Source organism: Malurus melanocephalus, unplaced genomic scaffold, assembly GCF_030028575.1.
Source record: "Malurus melanocephalus ecotype Western Australia unplaced genomic scaffold, MMel_1.1 scaffold_83, whole genome shotgun sequence".
NCBI classification, from domain to species: Eukaryota; Metazoa; Chordata; class Aves; order Passeriformes; family Maluridae; genus Malurus; species Malurus melanocephalus.
In genome coordinates this window covers 392,252-401,094 of record NW_026623315.1, presented here as the reverse complement: position 1 = coordinate 401,094, position 8,843 = coordinate 392,252, and positions in this window count along the sequence as shown.

Below are 8,843 nucleotides of genomic sequence, written 5' to 3'. Positions count from 1 at the left end.
CGGTGGATGCCATCCCGCCGCCGCCTGCGCCGCGCCGCCGGCCGTTCCCCGGCCCCGCCGGTGTCCCTGGCCCGCTCGGCCCCTCGGCTCCGGCCCGGGGATGGCGCGGCCGCCCAAGGGCCGCGCGGTGCCCCGCATCCTTCGGCGGGGCCCCGGCCAGGGCTGGGCGGAGGGTCGTGTCCCGCAGCGGCGTCCCCAGGAGCTGTGGGCATCGGCCGGGAAACGCGAGGAGGGCTCTCTCTCTCTCCTCGCCGCCTTCCAGCGCTGGGCTTTGAATATTGGGAAGCTAAACACGTTAAATAATATCGAGCTAAGTACATGGTACAGGTCTGCTCCGCGGCCTTTCGGAGCAGCGTTGCGTCCCCCAGGCAGGAAATTTAAAGTCGGAGCCTCCAGCGGTTCCGTSGAGGTCCTGTGACCTGTCAGTGGATTGCAGTGGTCCTGTAATCTGCTAATGCGTTGTAGCGGTGGGACGTGCCCGCCAGCGAGCAGCTGGACAGCGAGTGGAGCTGACCCTGTCGCTTCCGAGGTGGCCCTGGGCACCTGGCATGTGGGTGCTGCTGTCCGATAGCAACATCGGCCAGGTGCGACCTCAGCATCGGGAGTAATCCGTTTGGAAACCATGGCGCTGTACTGTGGCGGGTTTAGTTGAAATGGATGGTGAGTTTCACATGGCAGTAGCTTGTTTAGAACGGCAGCTTCTGTTTGTTACTAGAGTAGTTCTGTAAGGTAMATTTTTAAGAAGAAGCAAGAGTTCACGATGGCTCATTAGGAAACAGTCTTCAAGAGAACARTCAGGAAAACAGGCCTTGGGGAGGAGGCGACAGCAATCTGGTCCCTGATGCGCTCTCCACTCCATGTGTGCCATTSAGGGATGCAGGATGGACAGTAAGGCTCGTTTGGATTTCTTTCCTTTGATCCTGATTCAGAAAAGATAAACTGGTTTTCAGCATGTGAGAGAGCAACTGTGTGCCAGACTCCTGTCACAGCAACGGTGGGCAATGTCAGTTTTACAGGAAAGTAGCCCAGATTTGGATGATTGTTCTGATACAGTGGAATCACAGAGAAGGAAGGGACTGGTGAGTGACTGCATTGGGTGTCTGATGGTGTAATAGCAAGGCATTAGTGAGGACTATGTTTTTCTTTGCTTAATGAAAGCAACAAATAAGTCTTGGGCAGTGCTACAGGCATTTCAATGATAAGAGTCATCATCATCAGGRGAGCCACACCATTCTTACATCTTTTAAAAATGCAACCCCATGTGCAATAAAATCCTTCAAAGGCTGTGACTGTCAGCGTAGCTCGTGATGTTGCCTCACTGATGCAATAGTGTTTGTCACGCCAGCGGGACCTGCTGGTGGTAGTAAGTTGTGTCTGACTGAACGTTCATTGAGATTTAGAAGGTGCAGCCCAGAAGCTGTTTGTGGTTATAGTTTATAAAAGGGCATGTATAAGGTCTGCCTAAAACCCAAAATATTTGTTGTGACATTTAAGACCTATTGCTATAGCAATAGCATCTGTTGGGTATTTTCCTGTTTATTTCTGCTTCCTTTTAATTTTCATTTTAGGTGATGTAGTTACAAACAAAGGTGCAAATAGGCAAAGGTGTATATTTCAGTCTGAAATTGCTTGTTTGGTAGTAGACAAAAATACATAAATGTAATTTAATCCAAATAATGGGAGCAGACTGCAAGATGAATGCTTAATTCCTCAGCAGATGCAGGTCTGTTGTGCCCAAGTGGTTATGTATCTTTTCTGGGCAGTTTCCTTTGTGTCAGCRAAGGGCAACAGCTGACAGTCTTCAGCAGTATGTGTGTATCCTGGGCAGTGGYAGCTCAGCTTTGGTGAATCCCTTTTTCTTGCCTAATATGAATTTAGTTTTTTCAATGGGTGGATTGCTGTGCACCTCCAACAGAGCAGGAGCTAGAGGGGTTGCATTGTCCATGTAGTTTAAACTAGTGTGTTGCATTATTTCAGGAAGACTTGCTCATGGGACCAGTTCTGCTAAGCAGACATTTGCCATACAGCTGTAATGGGGCATCTCTCCTGTAGAGGAGACTAGATGGGCACCCACAGTGGTGTCAGTCTGAAAATGARCTGGCTGTAGCTCAGCCAGTCTCTGCAGATGTTAGTTGGCTGAGCTTACGCTTTTCTTGGATCCCTCTGCAGTGTACACATAACCTTTTTCTTAGGGCGATATTCTGGAATACAGTTTTTCTGCCTTACTGACAGAAGACAGCAGGTAATGTAAAATATGACACAATAGAATAGCTTGTTGTCAGTTTTTATTTTCCGTGTCCTGTGCTTAGCTGATTGAAGCAAACTAAATGTGACTGGTTGTACCTGGAACATCGTATTTGACCTGTGCATGTAACTAACCTGAAGCTTCAGGCTGTGTTCAAGAAAATGAGAAGTTAAAGCTTTCTTGATTGGAGCTGTGTGTTTCCTGGGTTGTGCAGGCAGTAAGGAAAGAAGATAGCCCTTGCCTGGAGCTGCAGTGCAGCAAGTCTGCCAGTAACACTTCACACATTGTCCTTTTGAGAGGGAGTCCAAAAGAGTGAGCCAGCTTGTCTGCAGGCTGTTGGTGCCAAAGACCTCCCCATATGGCAGCAGTTCCCTGCTAGTGAGGTGCAAGGTGTWAGAGGCAAGGTGCAGCTAGGTGCTGGCTCACTGCCATGTTAGCTCCTGTCACCTGCTTCTGGCTGTGCCCCTSGCTTGGGAGTGCTTCTGGAGACTGGAGAGGGAGATTTATCCAGGCTTATAGCCCCATCTCTCTTCGTGACACCACTTTACAGGGTGCCCATGCAGAACCAACACTGTTACAGGAGAAGAGATAGGAGTCCAAGAAGAGGAAAAAGGAGGAGCAAGATAGGGATGGGAAGGTAAGGAAATGAGAGGGAAGGGTACAGTAGCAGAGTTCAGCTAGAAAAGTGTTGGGAAATGCTATTCCAGGAACAAGGAAAACAGAAAGTAAAACTAGGACACAGAAAACTCACTGTTAAGACCCTTGGACAGCAGAGGAATGCTGAATGAGAGGAAATGCAAGGCCCTTGTTGATATTTCTGCTGCTGGGACGGTGGTGGAYGGTGTGTTTGTGATGTTCAGCTGTGAGTTTTGAGTAATGCAGAACTGATAGGGGTGGCCAATCTTAAATGTGCAGCATTCAGGAGTTAAAACAAGTAAGCTGAAGCTGAAACAGTTTTAAGTGAATAAAGGTAGTGTAAAGTACTATGCTATTGAAAAGAGACATATRCAGGCCTAGTGGAAGGCGGTGGTCCCCTACCATAGCTACAGAGAGGGYTGTAGCAGGTGACAGATAGTAACGTGATATGCATCTTTGCTCTTTGCAGTGACTACTTGAATTACTGATGTCCAATATAGCATAGAATAGATAAGCAAGAGGCTTATGTATTGTAGCTGGTCTTGTCTTGAACTTTCTTTATTTCAAAGGATAACAAAATTAAGGTTTACTGACAGAAGCTATTTTTTATGGCAGCAGGGATCTCTTCTGCTTGCCAGTGCAAAAGTGAGCAAAACAAGAGATGCTTAGCTTGCCAACTCAGGTGTTCTTTGCCATGTTTCAAAAGCTTTAACTTGCAGCAACTTTGAACCTGCAGGTTTTTCCAGTTCTCTGAAAGCATACGTTTCTTCTAGTTGCATTTTTAACCTTGCAGGATAGAAGTGATAATTTTTTGGTCCCTGTGTTATTAATGTGCTCTTTTAATGTATGCCCTGTGTGCTTTCTGTAGTTGGCTCAGGGATCTGCTTAGGTGTAGTATGTAGGTTTAAAATCTAAATGCCTTACAGCCTTTATACCTGTATCTTTACCTACCCCTATGTGGCAAGGAGGAAGAACAAACTACAAACAGGGGAATAAAAMCAGAGACTGAGCAACATGTTCATGCTTGTGAAGAGGGGGCTGTAGCAGAAGCAGGTGAGAGCCAAATTCTGCGTTAACCATCTTGAGTGAAAACGTATGTCTTACAGTTAAAGTGCTCTTCTGCCTTGAAAGATAGTATTTAGAATTATTTTTTTAGACTAGAGTGGTTCTGCCAGCTTCTTATTATGATTAAAACTTTAAAGCTGTTGATCTTTTCTGCTCTGCAAAACATATTCCTTGTGCCATGAAAGTTGTGTGTTTTTTAAAATAGATGCTAAAAACGATATCAGTTTTGTAGATAAGCCTTCCCCTTTAGTTTTCATCTGTCTTTTTTTTTTTTTTTTTTTAAAGAAGTTGATACACAACAAATTGAGAATTTATATTCCCTTAAGCTAGTGGCTTGCTGTTTTAAGTCCTGAGTCAGCATGTAAATTGCAAAGCTCTCTAGAAGACCAGGACAGAATCTCCTGTTTTGTCTCTCATAAGGCTGTGTATTCAGAATTACTGCAATGCTGTGGGAAAGCATGACATCCCCATCTGTTGTTTTCTGTTTCCTGATGCAGTCTCTCCTGCAAGATTGCTCTTTCTTTCTGATGCTTAACTGCAGATAGGTGGCAATGCAACAAAGATGGTATGTTCAGGATTAGTATTTCTCTTTTCATATATGTTAAGTAGCTTGCATGTATGTATTGGGTCTATTGGGAAACTGTACGAGTGAAGTGACAGTTTCCCTGTTCCCCTTGCAGCTCTGATAGTTAAAAAGTTACTACTTATTTTGTAATGGTTCATTTCTTAATGACAGTTTTATAAAGTACCTTCTGTCACTGATCAGAGGTTTGTTAAAATCACTAACTTTGTGATCAGGCCAAGTCAAATCCAAGTCTGACCTCASTCTCTGGTTGCCCTTGTGACTTGTGCCCTGTTCCTACATGTCACCCCAATTTTGTCACTCATCCATAGTGGTCCAGTGTTTTTGTACCTTGGACAGTAACTACATTGTCTGTGCTCTCCTTTGCTCAGGCCAGCAGCTGACAGCCCTTTTGGTGGGGGTGCAGTCACTTACCAGATAACTCAGACTCTTARGTCAGTCTTTACTGCATTATAATTTATTTATACAATACATATCCGTTAGCTAAACAGAATGAAACAGACATTAACCAGGAAGCTGTTACTGCCCTGAGAGACTGCATTCCACAAGCAGTGGAATCCCTATCACGATAGGGAAACCCCTGTAYTTGTAATTCAGAAAACATGGCCTTATTTTCCTTACAGTTCTACTAATGGAATTCCTTTGTGCTGTTGAAGTTGCTTCTTGTCTACAATGATGTAAATTAGTGGAGGGCTTGGGGGTTTGTGCCTTATGTGGCTGCATCTCTTTTGAGCCTGTCACTCAGCCYGATGCAGGCCTTGAGGATGGAGTTTCTGTTTCTGACAGATGTCTTTGAGGTAATTTCCCCCCTCCCTTTGCTCTCCTTAGAGAAAAGTACCTTCTGCGTATTTGTACTTCTATTCAAATGTTTTTCAGAAAGGCATTTCTGAAGATTTCAATTAATTCTTCCCCTCTAAKAAGAGGTTTCTAATAAAAATAAAAGTATGATTTTAGTGTGATCCATTTTTACTAAGGTCATGTTCACGTCTGGCCTCTTGAAAGTAAGAAATAAATTTTAACAAACCATCAAAATTATATAAACAGTTTCTAAACTCTGACTATAAAACATTGTAGTATAGCCACTTACTCCCTTTGTGTACAGAAAAATGTTATAAAATGGTTTTATGTGCTCTCTATTCCCCCATTCCAGGGGAGGTAATCCATGCCTGTGCATTCACCCTCAGGAAACACAAATTTATTTTAAGTCTTGTAATTTTTTTAAGATTAATTTATGCCAWTTTTCTTTAGTAGGGGAAGTGAAAGTGTTGAAATTGCATGATTTCAGGAGCCAAAGGATTCAGGTCAATCTTGAGATATTTGTAACCTCTTGCTAAATCAAATGCATAGCTGGTAATGTAGTATTTAGGCTGTAACTATTCTTCCTAATATAACCTGAATTTCCAGGARAAAAATGAAGAAGTATCTGTGGTAGGCTCAGTCCTGTTCCGTGCTCCTGGGGTGGCTGGAGTAGGGCTGGCAATGCTGACTTTGCCCTGTGATAGTTTGATCTGAGTCATCGGGTGTCCTGTAAGCGCAGCGTTAACTTCCGTGCCCGGTTCTTCCCTGTTGCCTTTGCCACTGTAACCCACGAGTAGGTTTTTACCTGCTGAGTTTGTAGCCCTAATTGGGATGGAGTTTGTTTTTGTTGTTGTTGTTGTTGTTGTTGTTGGTAGTTTGGCTTTTTTAATCATCTGTGGAGTCCTGAAAGTATTCCAATGGAAGTACAGCTCTCTATAGCAAATTTGAGCCTACTAATAATAGGCTTGCTTTTTTTAGCTGCCTTTCACAGACCTGTTAGAAATGTCCCATTGACCCTCCAGGGTTTTGTAAAACAGGGGTTGGAAACTGCCATGCTGACGGATATCTGGATGAATCTGCAGGAGACTGCCAAGAATTCTCAGCATAGCTGGCCTGTTTTGTTCCACTTCTGATCAGATAAAGCTTTTAAGACCATGCAGGAGCCATTAGAAAAATATCCATAAATACTGACRTTTTCTTATTATCCCTGCAAGAACTTGCTTTGGCAGGTTTTGACAAGCTTGTTGTCAGATTTAGTCTGTATGGACGTGTGGCAGGAGAAGCATAGGTAGATAAATACCCCCTTAGTTAGAAAACACACCTCTTRTGTTTATTGCAAAGTAAGATTAAATATGCAGTTCATGTATGAGAAATAAAATGAACTTAAAAATTAATTCTCTTGCAGTTTCTGTCTATCTGTCTGGAACTGATTGCTTTTGTTTAAAAGGACATCTGTCCTGTGGATCTGGATTGCCTACTTTAGCTGTCGTAAATGTAGTATGACTAGTTATGTATGTTTGCTTCCTTTTGAAGATAGAAAGTTAATGTTAGTGTTGTTTGTCAGCTCTCAAGGGGCTCTGTGTGTCATAAAAGCTGTTCRGAAATATTTCTTCTAAGTGAATAAAAACCCAAACTGAAAACCTAAAAAAATGTCTCTGATCTGCCCTCATCTTTCTTCTTTTTTTTTTCTTTTTTTTTTTCCCCCGGTTTTGTCTTCATGTAATTGGCAGAACATGAAATTCACTTAGTTCATATGACAAAAGGAAAATGCAACCTCTTCCCAAAGTTCAGTGTTAATGGACTTGCAATAAAGGAAATGGTTGCAATGTAYGCAGCAATGCTGTAGTTCTGCAAGTTGTGCCTGTGTACTTGGCTTCACTAGCATGAGTAATCACATGAAAATCAGCAGGTTCATGATGGTGGTGGTTTTAAGCTTGTTATAAGTTTTACATCAGAAYCTCAGGTAGCTTTCAGATACTTATTTGATGAAGGCCCACATCATTTGTTTGTTCATTCTTAGCACATTCTTTGGTGGTCACAGGCCATTAAAAAGCAGATTTTTTTTTTGACATGTTTCATGGCAKGTAAAAGGACAGTTTATATAGGGTGTAATAGCATATTTTAAGTGTTCATTGTATCAGGAAGTGGATTTTCATTWGTTTTGTTTACATTTCTAATTTATGTATTACATGTTTTTTGATTGTTCCTGTAATGCCAAATGCCTTCCAGATAAAAAAAAAAAAGGAAAGGTCTTTGCTCTGTCATGTCATTAAGCTGAATTGATGTGTGTGTTGTCATTGTATCTCACACTTACCTAGTGGCCTCTCTTGTAGCCTGACACCAAGATTAAGTCCTTAAGCCCTTTGCCTACATGGTTTACATATTGTTTGCTCCAGAGGAGGAGGAGCTGACATATTCCATCTGTGTTATAAATTAAGTTCATATGCAGCATGATTGAAGGGCAAACCAGTTAGGGCAAGTAATTGCTTGTGCCCCCCTAAAACCTTTTTTTTTGGTTGTTGTTGTATTATTTTTATGAAAATACCAAATTGGACAACATAAAGCTAAACAGATGTTTGTGTATATAAGAACAAGGAATTAAAAAAAAAAAAAACAAACCTCTAACCAGGTCATATAGAAGAGAAGCTGAGACTCTAAGCTCCTATAGCTTGATTCTTAAGATAATGAACACTAAAACACATACATACTTCTCAAGTAATGTATGGTGTTTATGTACTGGTTACKGATTTTTTCATTTTGTTTCCTAATGAGGCCTCTAAAGCAAGCATTAAATGACAGAGTACATTAAATAACAAAATTGTCCTCTAGCCGTAATCAGGGGCTTGTGCTCTCTCCTCTTAACTCACTGCCGAAGTGAGTCTCCAGACTTTCAGACTGAGGGGGATTTGAGGCTCCTTCCAGTTTCTCCTTAGATGGTTACACAGCAATAGATTTTTCTTATTTTTCCCCCAGTTTAGCTCAATAATGTTTCTGAGAGAGCTGTAGAACTTTTATTGGAGTGAAATCACATCCTGCACTTGCAAGAGAGATTAATTTTTATTTCACTGCCGAAGTGTGCTGTTCAGGACTAAACCCACAGCTTTAATCACKGTGTATTTGTTCAGCTTTCAGTCAGTCTTTGCTAATACTGACCTTAAGGTGACTTGTCAAACTAATTCCTCTGTTAAATAGGAGTGTGCTTTTCCTGTGACTCTTTGATTCCTTTGCTTTGGGATACAAAAGCTTTGGGGGGAAAAAAAGACTCAGAATCTAGGCCCAAAATCCTGAGAATCTGTGTTTAGGACTGTCCCAGCTTGTTACTGTACCTGATGTGTTAAGTCTAAACTTTCAATTGAAAATTGAACACCTAAAATGCAGTTTTCCTTCTTACTTTTTAATGTAATATGAAATGTGATGTTCTTGTCAGCTAAACACTATTGTCAGGCCTGAGTCTTTAATTATGACAGCTTTATTTTGAGCTGGCAAACAAGCATAACAGTTTTAATAAGATTTTTA